At 36.2% G+C, this 15,412-nt stretch overlaps 1 long non-coding RNA gene across 3 annotated transcripts in view; it reads left to right on the top strand.

The window, feature by feature from the left end:
* LOC112143325 overlaps positions 1–15,412 on the top strand; it is a 174,763-nt gene that overhangs the window by 25,446 nt on the left and 133,905 nt on the right. The window lies entirely within an intron of this gene.

The raw sequence follows: 15,412 nt of genomic DNA on the forward strand, positions 1-15,412 counted from the left end.
GTGTGTTAAATATTTAGCTTGTTCTTCCCTCTACCTAAAGTGTGTTTTGGAATTTGACAACCCTGAATCAAAGCCTGAAAACAGAGTTTAAAAACTTGCATAATGACACGTTAATGTGACAGTTTGAATACAGAACCAGAACCTTGAAAAAAAATGTACAGATTTTGAAGGATTAGGTTAGATTTTAATAGGTGGTGTAACACATGTTTTACTTTTATTTTTACACATAGTTGATGCATAGCTTGTTTTCTTTTAATTTCATCCATAGCTTTCATTTTAATATTTTATTTGATCTCCTGAAGCCAGATAGCCTTTTTGGAGTCCTGTTCCATATTGTGTTATTGTAGTTAACAAACACACCAAAAGCTCTTGTCTTTCATTGTGAATGTCATTTGTTCAAATATGACAATGTTCTGTAAAAACCTTGTTTTAACCATGCAACAAACAACAAAAACAGATACTCCTAAAGAAAATGTCTTCTTCAAATTAGACAACATTCTTTTTTTGCTAAAAATATGCTAATGACAAACTTCTAAATAAAGTGTGTTATTATAATAATCTTTAGAATGTGTTTACATGTGTTACAGCAATAGTAACATTTCTCTTTGCATTCATGAGCACATCATGAATAATACTCCACCAGTGATGGATAGCATCAGGATGATGCACTCTTTTTTTGTTGAAGAAATTACCATCTGATTTGCGTTGATTCATCCTGATTTTTATTTTTTTCCATCAGAATTCTGAAGCAGCTCTTCCTCATAAAAGCAAACAGCCTTGTTATCGAGTCATTTATGTCCTAAACTCCCAGGAGAATTTCTAGAAAAAGATGAGAGTTCACAAATAATGAATGGAGAGAAAATTTCATAATGTGTTTTGTTGGGGAAACTCGGTCAGCTAATGAAGAGTCATAAAACCATCTGACCACACTGTTTGTGCCCTAGTGCTTCTAATGCAGGGAAAGTGCAACACAGTGAATATTCTGGACAAATCAAAAGTTTTTTTTAACCAGTTTGATGAAAAAGTGAATGTTTTCTCCATTTTCTGAAACTGGGAATAACAATAAAACACATTTTTATATATCTTTCACTTTCATAACACTCAAGGTCACCTTCAGGTGTATTACAAATAGACACAAACATACAAAAGTAAAAATAAGTTTCAGTGTTGATAGGCTTCAATAATTGTTTCAGGCTAACCCAAAAAATGTGAGTTTTAAGCCTCTCTTCAAAACCTGATTTTGGAGTGGAAGTCCTGCATTAGGGAGTTTCAGACAGGGGGAGCAGATCTGCTTAATGTTCTTGACCTTGTGGATAGAAAATCAGATTGAGAGGAGAGAACTTGTGAATGACCTTAGAGTGCAGAAGGGAGGATAGAGCTGGAGGAAATTGAAAAGATGGGAAAGGACCATGTTAAGGAAAAAAATGGAGGATTGTGAATTTAATTCAGAGATGAACTGTCTGGGAGGCTGTGTAGCTACTTTAGGACAAGGAGGAATATGATATGTAAGGCTGTGTTCACATTTAAAGAAAGTTTGTGACAACCAGACAATTTTTCTCTAGAAATTGACATTGGTCAGTGGCACCTTGGAACATTTCAAGGTCGTGTGGTGGCAGTCAAGTGACAGGCACCAGCTGGAACCGCCGGCCGGCGGCAGCTTTGACTCAACAATGAGTAGATGTCTCCGGACGGCAGCCGTCTATTTAGTCTATTCCCCAGCCGCCCAGTAGCCTGGGGGTATATAAAAAGTAATTAACGTTAACGCATGTGATAAATCAAAAAAAAATTATGCGTTAGCATTTAAAAGCCCCAATTAATTACACTCCATGAAGCAACCGATGGTTCAGGCTTCTACTGCGTGCATTAATTTATGATAATGCACCCTTATTTGGGCATTATCCCACTAATAAAACGGTCCCTTACAAAATAAATAAAAATTCCATTGACTTTCAATACTTTATTCTTGTTATTTTTTTCTGTTATTTAGTTCTGCTTATTTTACTGGTGTGTTTTGTGCTCACAAGTTACTCTTCGGAGTTAATACTTTATAAATGTAAACGTTTAGACGATAAAAATGCGGGAAACATGGCTTGTTTTCGTACGAAAGCTGCTTTTTTAAATTAAAAAATACCTTGTAAAAGACTGTTTTTATTGTGATTGTTACGTCCCTCCTTGGGGAGGAGGAAGAAATGTGTAACATAAAGAAAATAAGTAAATAACCGGGCAGGGATAAGAATGAGAGACAGTGTTTAATAGAGTGACAGGTGTCAAAACATAAGATAAAACAAACTACAAAAAGCCAAATGAATGAATACTAATAGTAACTTAGGTTCTCAGGCTTTACAGCAAAACCAAACAGTCAAACATAAGTATCACACCAAAACAAACTAAAGAAACCACCAGAGCAAAATTAACAAGCAGAACAAACTAAAGAGGGGGAAACCAGAAGCTAGAAGGCTTGGGCCAGGCAGACAGCAGGGGCAGGCTGAGAAACTAATTCCTCACTCAGGAATTTCAGCCGCCACTGGAGAAGAGCTTCCTGGCTTCTTTTAAGCTTCCCTCCCAGCTCAGGGATTGGTTGGGAGGGTGCCTCAATCAGCTCTGCAGGAAGGGGCGGAGTCAGCAGCAGTGGAGGAGCTGGACTTCTGCAGGAGCTGGTAAAACAGATGAAACACAAACCAAGCACACACACAAAACACACACGACCAGGGGTTGTAACAGTGATTAATCACAAACCAAAGTGTGATTAATCTGATTTTTTTTTTATATAATTAATCGATTTACAGCACTAATAAAAAACATGTCGTCCTGCATGCCTGACGTCCGCTTGATTGCCACTGTCTTTATTCATGACCACGTCAATGACTTTCAAAAAAAAATAAAAAATTAGCATGAAATCATGAAGATTCTGCTGATCTCCATCTCGCTGTGGCAGCTGGATTTGTGACCGCATCATAAAGGTTTGGGAAATGATCCAGGCAGCAGTGTTGTGAATGTGACTTCACCTGTTCTGGAAATTAACACCTTCTGCCTGTTGGGAAGAGAAAAAGCAAAAGTCACTGAATTTTGTCAAACAGCAACGAAGTTACTTAGTTGGCAACAATGCTTCAGAGATGAAGGACTTGATGTTCAAAATTATTTTTTTTCTTTTTTTTCCGATTGGCAATTGCAGCTTGAAGCAGAACGTTTACTCAATGCATTTCTGCTTTTATTCTATTTTGAATTTAAACTTGATTCTGTTTTTTTTTTAACTATTTTGCTCTTTTTTTCTGAATGTTTTAAATGTGCCAAGAATAAAAAAGTGACCCAACTGAGTGGTGAGACTACATTAGGAAAGGAGCATTAAGAGACAGAGCAGCTCCAACCCTTGAGACCAATTCCAACCCCGTTGCTCAATGCCAATAGGGTCATAGGCAGCAATCAAGGGAAAGACGAGCTTAGAAACAAAGACCCCCGCTCTTTCCATCTTGCCCTGCTAAAGCTAATACTGTCTCTTTAAACAGAACATTATGCAAAATGAAGATGATTTTTGCTGCAGGGAATACGATTGTGAGAACTGCGGGTTAATGTAGCAGAAAAAAAAGAGGATTTGGTTGGGTTAGAAGATGTTGGTTCTTACCATAGAATGAGAGTAAGGGCCACGGTGTGTCTTGGGGGGGTGGAATAAGACGGTTAATAAAAGTGACAAGTGAGTGTTTCATTCCATCTCATCCAACTTCCCAGACAGGTAACTCACTTAGAGGATTCGCTGAATGAAGGAGTCAGGCTACTGGGAAAGATCGCCACTCTGATGTCTGTTTCAATATAAGCCTGAGGCAAGGGGGACCCCAGGGTCCAGCTTTCCCATATAAAAGCCCACCTGAGAGGCAGCACAATAAAGTCCACCTCGCCAAATGCAATATACCCCTAGGAGATTTTCCTGGAAAAACTTGATTCAAGCGTGAAAGAAATGGAAAGTTATTTGCAGTAGTGATTTCCTAAAATCATTTTGTCCTAGTCAAGTTACGAGTCACTCATATGAGATTGACTGACTGCCATCTACAGGCTAAGTGAATTTTGTTTTACCTGACTCAAGAGAAAGATGCATCGAGAAACACAAGACTGTTGTCTTTTTCTGTTAGCTGGTGACTGAAAGTGAAGTTTTTCAAAGGATTTTCTGTTGACTTCACAGTTAAGGTCGGAAAAGAAACCTTCTTTCAGTGATATAGTTGAAGAAATCATCTTGTTCAATAATTCTACACTCAAAGATGATACCAAGGTTTTTTTTTTTTTAATTTAGGAACAACATCTATGCATAAGTCTATTTATGATTAAAACTAATTATAATTGAATTATTTACAGGTTTTTGGGGATGTATGCATATTTATATTTATATTTTCCATTCAATTCATAACTAATTATACTAAGTATGATATATCTCTGTATCTTTAGTAATTATCTTCTTTTGATTGGTTGAAATAAACCATTTCCAAATCCTACAGTAGATGTAAATTCATAAATAAAATAAAAAAAAAAGATTAAACTTCCAGTGTTTTGGTTCAGTAGGGCTTGGCGATAGAGCATTGTAGTATTGGTCTAATACTGATCAATATCAATGATATCGATACCAATATCGATATTTTTCTGCTGTTGAGATCTCAGAGGACCGACGAGAGTGGTGAGGCAGTGACCCAGCTGGGTCCTTTTTGCTGATACAGACAATAAATATTGATATCTGTGGGCTGGTATCGATTCCATACCAACTTGAGATCAACACTATCAATATTTTGGATCGATTTGCCAAGCACTACCTTTTAGTGAAATTATTAAGTGATTGCTCGATGACTTGTTTTCTGTTCATTCATTTTGCTTCTGCATTGCCTCACAGCACAGAGGCATGGATGAGACAGGATGTTTGTTTTGAGATGTTATTCACAGAGCAGAGTGTGGTGAAGAAAAACATTTCAGACAACAAACCTCTGACTGGTGAATTTAGGCACATGTTGCATTTTTTTTTTTTTTTCTTTTGCCATTGGTTGAATTCAACATGATTCTCTCTTTGGGGGCAATGTTGTTAACCACATCCTATTTCTCAGCTGAAACAGCTAAAAAACACTGAATCAGTTAAGATTCCCAGCTGAAATATTTTTTTTTTTAGAGAACAGGAGGTGAAAAACAAACATGCATGTTTAACTGGTTATAATGTTAATTTACATGAAGAAGCTTTTTCTTTATTTTTTTGTTTTTTCAAAGGCATGTGGTATTTGTGATGAAGAAGCTGAGACGTTAGGATCCATGTGCAAACAGTTTAAATAATAGGACTGAGAAAGGTGAAGACAAAAATGGCGTCCTGGCAAAAGTTCAAAACACAGAGGCGAGGCAGAAAAGTGAGTAAACAGGTGTGGGTCAAAAAACATGGAGAATCAAACAAGGAAAAACTGCTCAGACCAACAGATAAACACAATAAAGATTTCATACTGAAGTTGAGGCCGAAGTGAGTATAAATGCTGGTGGTTCTGATGAGGATGAGGATGATCAGCTATGTGTGGAGAAGACTGAAGTAGTGGCTGATGGGAGTTGTAGTGAGGAAAGGGCTGAAGATGGTTAATACTCAGGAGAGGGGTCCCTCTAGTGGTCGGAGGAGGACATAGCTGAGTCCTGACAGTATGGTCCTTGCTCCAAGTTTAATATTCAAAACTTGACATTTCACTCATTGATGTATTTTGTTCTGGTTTTGGATTTATAGCTAATGCTTGAGTGTAGTGCTTGTGTCTTGACTAACAAACATAACACAAAGGTCAGAATATTTGTGTTTGGCACTTTTTTTTATTGTTGTTTCAATTCTTACTGGGAATTATTTTTTTCTTTACCAATAAAAAATCTGTTTATAGATCTATAAGGAAGATACTTTTGTGGGAGCTGAGCTATGTATTGGTTGTGGTTATATAAAAATGGATCATGTCTTTTCTGGAAAAAACAATTTATTCTACCACTTGCCAATTAGATGATTGAGGTTTGAACAAGACACATTGGCACTTTAACAAATAGCAGCCTCCCTATTTATTTATTTAGATTTTTATCCAGCATTTTTTTAAGTCTGGCAATATGGGAAGTTGTTTGGTGTGACATACCAAAGCTGATTCCAGAAGTTTAGGTTCAAGACTCCTGGAAGGGATCCCGTGGTTTTCATTTCAACATTTTGAGGATGGAATTTAGTCCCAGACTGTGGCGATGTGGGGTTACCACTGCTTGCAGAATCCCACTGGTCCACCAAAAGCTGTTACTCTGTTGGTGGAGCAATCACCACAGCATTCTACACATCTTTTTCACTCTTTGATCAAACTGCCGTTAGCTCAGTCTGGATTTATCACTGTACCAGCTGTTTCTCCACATGTTCAGGTTCCAGCGTGCCAATGTAAACAGGGCTGACTGGGGGAGTCATGGCAAGATGGACATTTTTTTTCCCAGCAAATCTTTATTGCAAATCCAGAACGACAATTGACAATCTGTGGCCTATATATCCTACGAAATTAAGCAAGCAATGGTAGAATTCTTTCCAAACAATTCCAAAACTTAGTTTTCCAGAACTAATCCTATGTAGATGAAACAAACATACTGAATCTTGAAGCAAAAAGCTACTTCCAACATGAGCCTTCTTCATTGTTTGTCTTTTGAGTGCCAATTTGGCCTTTATCATAAACTCATCAGTCAATTAAATAGGCTCACTTCTGCACTCTTTGGCTTTTCAGTGGAGAACTAGTGTATGTTTAATTATCACGTCTTAATTTTAAGTGTTAAAGCTATTTAAGATTGGCAACGTTTTTCCTTTTCTTCAGATTTGAGTTTGAACTGATGATGTTTTCAAAAATGACTGCCAAACATATAAACCACCTGAGAATTGAAGATAAAAAAACAAACATAAAAACCAAGAAAATAAAATTTGGCCTAAAAGATAAAATCACTGGAAAGCTGCTTTGTTGAATTGTATTAAATCATTCACATTAATATATAAAATATCCAGGGAATATATAATATTTTCAATAATGTTATTTACACAAACTTAAGCACATGATGTTAATGTTTTTCTGCTTAGGGTGTCCTGCCAACATTGATCTAAAGCAGATAAAGTAATATAATTGAACTAATTGAAATATAAGGGCCTAAGTGTGTTGCACTTTGAAATATGATGCATTTATTACAGCATTTTGAGGTTGTTGACACAGAGTACAGTTTTCATTTCAGACGACAATAGATGTTTAAAATCAAAGTGCATCTGTGGTTGCAGCAGCAAAGGTTCAGCCTGTTTAACACCAGCTCTATGTGTACATGTGGCACATTAGTGCCTCTTGGGGTTCCGTTAAAGACGTCGCGTATTGCTATTATAGAGATTAACAATTATTTTCCCTCTTCAAATGAGGGGCACTGACCCTAATATGAGGCCACTTAACATCTATAATAAGACGATAATTGGCTAATGATTCTCGTCTGGCCCCTTCTCCAGCTTTGAGAGCTGACACTAAATTGTTATAGATGATCTTTTTTATCAGTTACATTTATCATGTGTGTACATGTACATCAGCATGCTTATTTAAGAGATTATCAGAGGAGGCGGGGTCGATGGGACTTTTAGATATTAGCACCTCAAATCATTTCCTCCCTTTCCATCCTAATGTTTTCTTTTTACGCCCCACTTCCTCACGTGTGCGCTTCACTGATGACTGTCGTAATTGCATGTTCACGGGCTCAATTTCCCCCGAGGGGTTCCCCAAATTAAAAGAACTCATCCCTCTCTTTCTTCATCTCCTTTTCCTCCGGCACAATGTTCTCCACGCACACACACACGTTACTCACTCACATGTTCCTCTGCCTTTTCTTTCTCTTTTTTTTTGCAAGCTTGCTCTAGGGAGGCCATGCTTATTTGAATGGAACTTTCTAGTCTTTTTTTCGCCTTCCTTTTCAAGCCAGTTGTCACTAATGAATAAATAAAACACACACAAGTAGTGGATTGACTTTCAGGCATGGTTGCGTTGGCTTTGATTAGAGCCCCCCTTCCTCTTCAGTTTGCAGAAGAGCATTTGAGGACATCACTCTATGTTTTGTAGATTGTTTACTCCAAAAATAACCAGGCCAATCATACAGGGGCTTTAACCCCTAAACACCAGAGAAGTCTCTAGTGACTCCTAAATATCACATGCCTTTTGTATGTCTTCTATGGTTTACTTGATCAATGTGAATCAGCAGAGAGGAGAGAAGTGGCTTTAAATATCCACTTTGCACTGAAATGCAACACATTGCTAACATAAAGTGTTGTATAATGATGCAAAACCATTTTTTTCCACAAAAGAATCAGTTAATTTTCACGGATTGCATATGCACTTCACTATTTAAATCTGGTATTACTTTTTTTTTTTAATGGGGTCCTAATATTCTATCTTTTTTTTTCTTATTGTGTATTATTGGACCTCTCCTTGTATTGTACTGTATAATATTTTTTAGGGCCGGGAATCGATTAAAAAAAATTAACGAATTGATCGCGAATCTGGAAAAAAATTAATCGCGATTAATCAACATTATTTTTGTTTTTTTTCTCTTAGTTACAGTATTTGCCAGCCACTTGTTATCTGCAAATAATCAGAATATAAAGTCACACACAAAATGGTACATTTAGAACGTTTATTTTTTACCTTTTGGAACCTAAGGTCTAAAACTCAGTTTGTGTCTACTTTTGAATTTACCTCTATTTTCAATTTTAAAGACTTTCTTTTTTGGTATAATTTTAATCAGCACAAACACATTTTTGCGACACTACCTTCATTTTTTCATATTTCTATGTTGTAATCACACTCTAGACATAAAATCTTGCAAAAACAGAAAATTCTGTCTGGAAAAATGTGATACATTTTGCTAAGGAAACCCCCAAAACAAACTGTTTTTACAACATAGAATTAGTTTTGGATGTAATTTTATAAAAAAAACAAGAATGAAATTTGTCCACAAACCAAGAAACATGTTTTTGAATGAAAATAAAAAAAAAAAAAAAAATCCAGGCTAAAGTCACACCAGGCAGCCCAGAAAATAAGATTTTTTCTCATACAATCACTGCTATTTTACATTTTTCCTGGAAATCTGTTTTTCTTTTATTTTCCTCTTTTCCTTTCATCTTCATAAACTTTCTTTATTATGCTTGCGAAAAATAATAAAACAACTTTTTTGGGAGAAGTTTGATCCAGCTGGATTTCAGGTCGGCTGCTCACAGGTGGGGGCGTGTCTGTCTTCTCTGAACTGTTGCCTCTCGTGATGTCGAGGAGGCTGGACTTTCACAGAGAACCGTGGAATTTCCTCAATTTTTAGAAAACCCTGATGCTCGTTACCGAGGAAAATTCGTGTAGGTCCCCATCCATGACTATGAAATGACGTATTGGATTTGTGATAACAAATTTGCCTAATGGAAGCATGTCAGTTTAGAAAAAAATACAGTTTTTGCACTTGGAGGAGGTGGTTTTTAAGGTATATCGAAATGACATATTTTGAAAAACTGCAATGGAAACACTTTTTTTTAATTAAATGAGTCACATGACCATGAACCAGATCCCATGTTTAGCTGGGCAGTGTCTGCGGAGCTGCACAGAGGGCGCCACAAGAGGTCCCACAGCTCATCAAAAGTTGAGTGTGACATGTGGAATTGTTGGAGCTGTGCATCGGTTGCTGTTTTTGAATGACTTATTGCGCAAGTGGGTTTGTTTATTTGAATAATTGTAATTTAATAGCGAAATAGTGTTTTTCGACATTTCTAGAGTTTTGATAAAGTTCTGCGCATATGTGTAATGGAAATGCTGCTAAAACTATTTGAGTGAGTATGGTCACAGAAAAGTTTTGTAAATGTTCCGTTGAAGACAGAATACATATTAGTTTGTGTGCAACAGTGCCAATGCTGAGACAAATGAGAAAAGCGGCCGTCCATGCATGCATGGCTGACCAACAACCACAGAGCACCTTCAGAACGAACATCCTCAGCAGTCTCATTCTTTAAATTCTGTTAGAATCTATTCCTTCATATTACATAGAAAATTGTTTTTTTAGGTACTAGTCAATAGAGCAGTTGCAAAGTTATCAAATAGCAGATGATGAAAAATGTTTTTTCCTTTACCTCTTTAATTGAATTGAAGCTTATTGATCTCACATAGGAGGCATTCACCTGTCATGGCAGCTCAAAAAAAGCTAACAAAACAAACCACAGAAGTAGTCAAACAAACGAGTTTAAAAAAGTGTTTTGATGATATAGTCATGTTTACAGTGAACCAGGATCATACTAGAATTTTCCAACTCCACTAAGCATCATCATAGTCTGCTGTGCATCAAAAGCTGGGATGATGTGGGACTCTAAGGAGCCACGCTTACACGTTTGAATGGGCTTTACTCGTGAAATCTGTCTAATAATTTTCTGCTCAGATCCATGAGGCATGTGGGATAATTCACTAAGCTTTTTGCAAATGATCATAAAGCACAGTATTTTCAATTATTAATCACAATTTACTGTGAGGCAGAAACATTTTCCACATTTTTTTTTAAATCTTCAGTTTTATGCCTTACAGAACTGATTTTAAATTTTGTTGTGAAATTGCTGTGCATTAACTAGTATATTATGTAGTATAAATTAGTATCTAAATACAAGTTCCGGGGGGACCGTTTGCTGTGTTGGCTCCTAGACTCTGACATAAATTGCCACCGGCTGTTAGAGAGGTTACCATCCGTTTTAAAGCTAAACTGTTTCAGTTTTTGCCTTGCTGACCTTTTATGTTTTTAATCTTTTAACAGTTTTAATCTTTTTTTTTTGTCATTATATTTCTAATTTTTGTCAACTTGTCTTTATTGTTGTAGGACTTTACTATTTATTGATGTAATACTGTGTACAGTAATTTGGGCCTCCTTGAATGGTGGTGGAAGGTGCTCTATTAATAAATTAATAAAAATGAAATGTATGATTTATTTTGAATAATTTAATGAAATGTGTATAAATTAAACCATAAAAAGGTTTTTAAAATTGTTGAAGGGTAAGCTGTAGGGGCTTAGGGCTGACTATTACCGCTGGTAGGATGATCCGCACCGCGCTAGTAGCGCAGAGGAGAAACACTATTCTTCACATGGATGTGCTCCAAGCACAGAGATTTACATTTAAATGTAAATAATTACTTTGTTTTTTTGCTTGAATTTTTAAAGTCATAAAACCGATGTTATGTATTTTCTTAGCGCTGGCATCTACGTGCTAAAGTGTGACCGGCCACTATTGATGATGTCACCGCGCGGTAGTAACGTCCAAATTTGAGGACACTATTTTTCCATAGCTATGTCCGAATTCCCCCCTACACACTATATAGTGTACTATATGTGTTTGCCATTTCCTAGTGCCGTTCGAATCTACTAATTCCAAAATCGAGTGGACTAGAAATTTCCCAAAAGTGTTAGCGAAAAACTAGCGTACATCGATGGTTGCTAAATTCGCAAATATAGACCACAATGCATTGTGTTCGAACAATTTCGAACAAAAAACGTATTTAAATGAGATTTTAGAATAAACCATCCACATTTTCACCAACAGAACACAGAGGAGTCATAAATAAACGTGAAATGTTCGTATTGATTCGATTCTAACTTTGTGAAATCGGTGACGTCATATCCGGCATTTAGAAAAAAAAAAGAAAAGTGAACATTGTGTCCAAATTGCCTTTAAAATCCAGGGCGTTCCATACTCCCGAACTATGGAGTTTTAGGGTAGTTGGGGATCAGAGAGGGAATTCGGACACAACTTATGACTCTCCGTTTGGAGGGCTAAATGTAGGGGGTAGGGAGAAACCATAACGAGAGGAATGGATCTACAGCTACTTTCTCTTCAGCTTTGACACTTTCTTACGCCTTTGTCTTCTCTAGCTCTATATGACTGCCAAAGGTGATATTAGATGTTGAACTGAAACAAACATGTCTGTTTAACTTGTTTACATCCGCTGATCTTCACATACATACCCACACACACATCAAGAATCATTTGTGATGCTGCAAAAACAACAACAACAAAAAAAAAAAAAAACAGTGGCTTTATTTTTCCTAGAAAGTGAGAGAACTAAATATCACTTCCTGGAAAAGAGTCAAATAAAACCATTGAAGGAATTATTGATGTTTCTTTTGTCCCTCTGTGGAAGATACTGCATAGTTATGATTGTGGTTGCCAGATGAACGTCTGAGAATCATTAGCGAAGCTGATTTGCATCCTTTGTAGATGGGGCCACCCAGATGATTTGCCTCACCACGGCCATCATCAATCATAGCCAACCAGAGGGCACTGCAAGCATTGGAGAGAGCGCAGGTTGGCTCCTGCGTGTGTGTACTTTGGCACTTGTGTATAGTCTTAATATACACAAGTGCCTGTATATTTTTCTTTATTGTTGCATCATGTAAACTTCCGTAGTGTAAAATTGTGAATCCGGGCTTGTTTTTTAAATGTGTTTGGTTAACTGACCACATTCCGCTATTTTGAATGTATATTAATCAATTATACAAACAAAATTAGCAAATAAGCCTAACCCCTACTGTAACTCAACTGTTTAAGCAATTAGTGTAATTCCAGCGGATCCTGAATCTATTGAAGTTTCTCTGGTGGTAAAGGGTTATGATGTAAACTAGCAGGAAATGCATGGATTTTAATTTTTTTTTTTTTTGAAAGAATTGTTTCTGTCCTGCTCTTTTAACAGAAACTTGGCTGGAGCTGTGCTTGTTTTCTGATATACTCAAACATGGATGCTGAGTTGTGTCTTTGTGTTCAAACATGCTCATTAATGCTTTCCATGGTTTACCTGTCACTTCTGATTAATGACTAATTGATTATTCAATGAATCGATTTGTATTCTGATTCATTGTTTGAATCAGATCGTTCAAAATGAACCAAAAGTGACTGAGTTGTATCAGGAATCACAAACTATCTGAATCGAATTATTAAGATGAATGATTACACCCTACTTCTGATTATATTGGTCACAATGGAAGGACACACACAGTAATTCTTTATTGCCCATGGGTACATACATAGTATAAACTATGAACTAATATAAACTTGGCTCTCAGTGTGTTATCATGCAGTTGGAGCCTGCTGAACAGCCTGATTGAGTTAAACTGTGGCTTTAATGTTTCTGTGGATCACAGTGAAGAACATGAATGCTGTTTATTGTTCATTTAGATCTATTTTATTACTGATCACTTGGAATTAATCTGCAAGATTGCATCTGAAACTTTTTGATTTCACTTTCCAAATGACTAGCACAGATTTTTTGCCCCGTCTGTCTGCTACAATGGCTTTGGGAAAATATTAAGACACTTTTTAGATTGAAAAAAGGATTTAGACTACCGTACTGTATTTAGACTTTTTAGTGCACAGCGACTTATCATTTTGCTTTTAAATGAAATGGTTTAGTTAACATGATCAAATATAACAGGAAGTTAAAAATGTTGCAGATTATGCTGACAAGATCAGGATCAGAGGTCTGCAACGTGAGGCTCATGAGCCACATGTTGCTCTTTGACCCCTTCTTGAAGGATCTCCGCTTGAAAAATAAGAACATGTTTTAAATTTAATAGGTAATGTATTTTTAAACATTAAAACAAAAATAGTCAGATAACTTGAACTTTATTCATCCCATTCACAAAAAAAGTTGAAGCACAGTACATAGCGCTCTGCCAGGCTCCTGACTACGGCAACTGTAACGGTCCAACAATCCTACATGGAGTCCAAACATTTTGACTAAATTTTGAATGCCGTTTACCACAGAAATTTAAAGTGAAGTCAGTCTACAAAATAAGGATGGTTCACTGAATTAGCGCTGATTTAATTTTATTTTGTTAGGTTCACAAATTTCTGACTGAGATGTACCAACAGCAATGCAAATAAACCTTGTATATTTATTTATTTTCTCTGCTGACACCACACTACCAACTACTAGAGCTGGGTATTGCCAAAAATTTGCAGAATCAATTCGATTTACCAGAGCCTGGATCAATTCAATGAAGATTTTTTTTCAGCTCTTACAATGAATTAAATTCCATATTGAGTATACACAGTTAAACATTTAGACACATTTGTTTAGAAATGCATTAATAATCTATATATTTTGAAGATATTCATATTAATCTAAAACAATTGACAAACTGTTATATTTGTGAAATAATGAGATGCTTAATATCATACAGTGTTACATGGATTCTCAAACTGAGAAGCTCCAACAATTGTTCTGCCTCTCCTGGAGGGCATTTTAATCAGCCACTAGGAGGCGATCGCGCTATAAATAACATTACACCTTATTGCAGAAGAAGAAGAAAGTATAAACAAAAATGGTGCTTTAGACCACATATGGTTACTTTAAAAAATAGTTTGGAAAATGAATGCCTGTAATTATAAAAAGATATTCAGTGTGTATTTAGGTTGACTGAGCGTTAGCATTAGCCTTCCTATAGGAAATCCCATTAAACGTTAGCTTCAAGCTAGCGGACTTTAGCTTTAAAAGTTAGATTGATCTCTACTTTTATGGATCAATTATTGATCTATTTGGCTTGGATCAATTCAGATCGATTAATTGATTTTATTAACTTAGCCTTACTAACAACTACAATGTGGTACTGGGTGTCTTATTTTAAAAGGAAGCCAAACATAAACTGTTTTCTATTTTGAAAAAAATAAACCTATATAAAAATTCTATATAAAATCTATAGTTTACATTTATTTTTTCATAAATAAATAAATGCATAATTTATATTTAGCAAAACATTAACATAAATGCAAATCAGTGTTTTATTTTTCTAAAGAGTAAAGTAAAACTTTGAGGCTTTTGCTAGGGTGTTATTTGTTAGGTCTTGACTCAAATGGTGCTTTTAGTGCTGAATATTCTTTTTTTTTATTTCAGAAGAAGTGTCCCCGGCGACAACTCAGATGTTAGTATTGGTGTTGCACTGACCAGGAAGCACTTTTAATGTAATTGTACCTGAGAAAATGACAGATAGTTGTCTATCTGAAGGTTGCAAACCCCTGATCAGGATCGAATTGAATTGTTCACATTTATAAAGGTTTCCTAATGTGGTGTTTGTTTATTCAGTGGTACCAATTACATCTAAATTAAATATAAGCATTCTGTCAAGCAGTACCAACACCTATTCTTCTGACTTAACCAAAATTAGATCTCCGAAAATCACTGAGAGATTTGATTCAGTTTTTCTGAATTGATCGTGCTGGTTTGGTGACAGATCAACTTTTCTTCCACTGAGCTCAGCAGTTTTTCCCATAAGTCTCTCTGCCTCTGGCTGCATCCCTGTGTTTGTGTTGTGTGGTAGAGTAAGGTGGAAGCCCAGTGAGAATAGGGTCTATTTCCATTAGAGGGTTAATGATTGACATCTAACT

This window comes from Oryzias melastigma, linkage group LG16, assembly GCF_002922805.2.
Source record: "Oryzias melastigma strain HK-1 linkage group LG16, ASM292280v2, whole genome shotgun sequence".
NCBI lineage: Eukaryota > Metazoa > Chordata > Actinopteri > Beloniformes > Adrianichthyidae > Oryzias > Oryzias melastigma.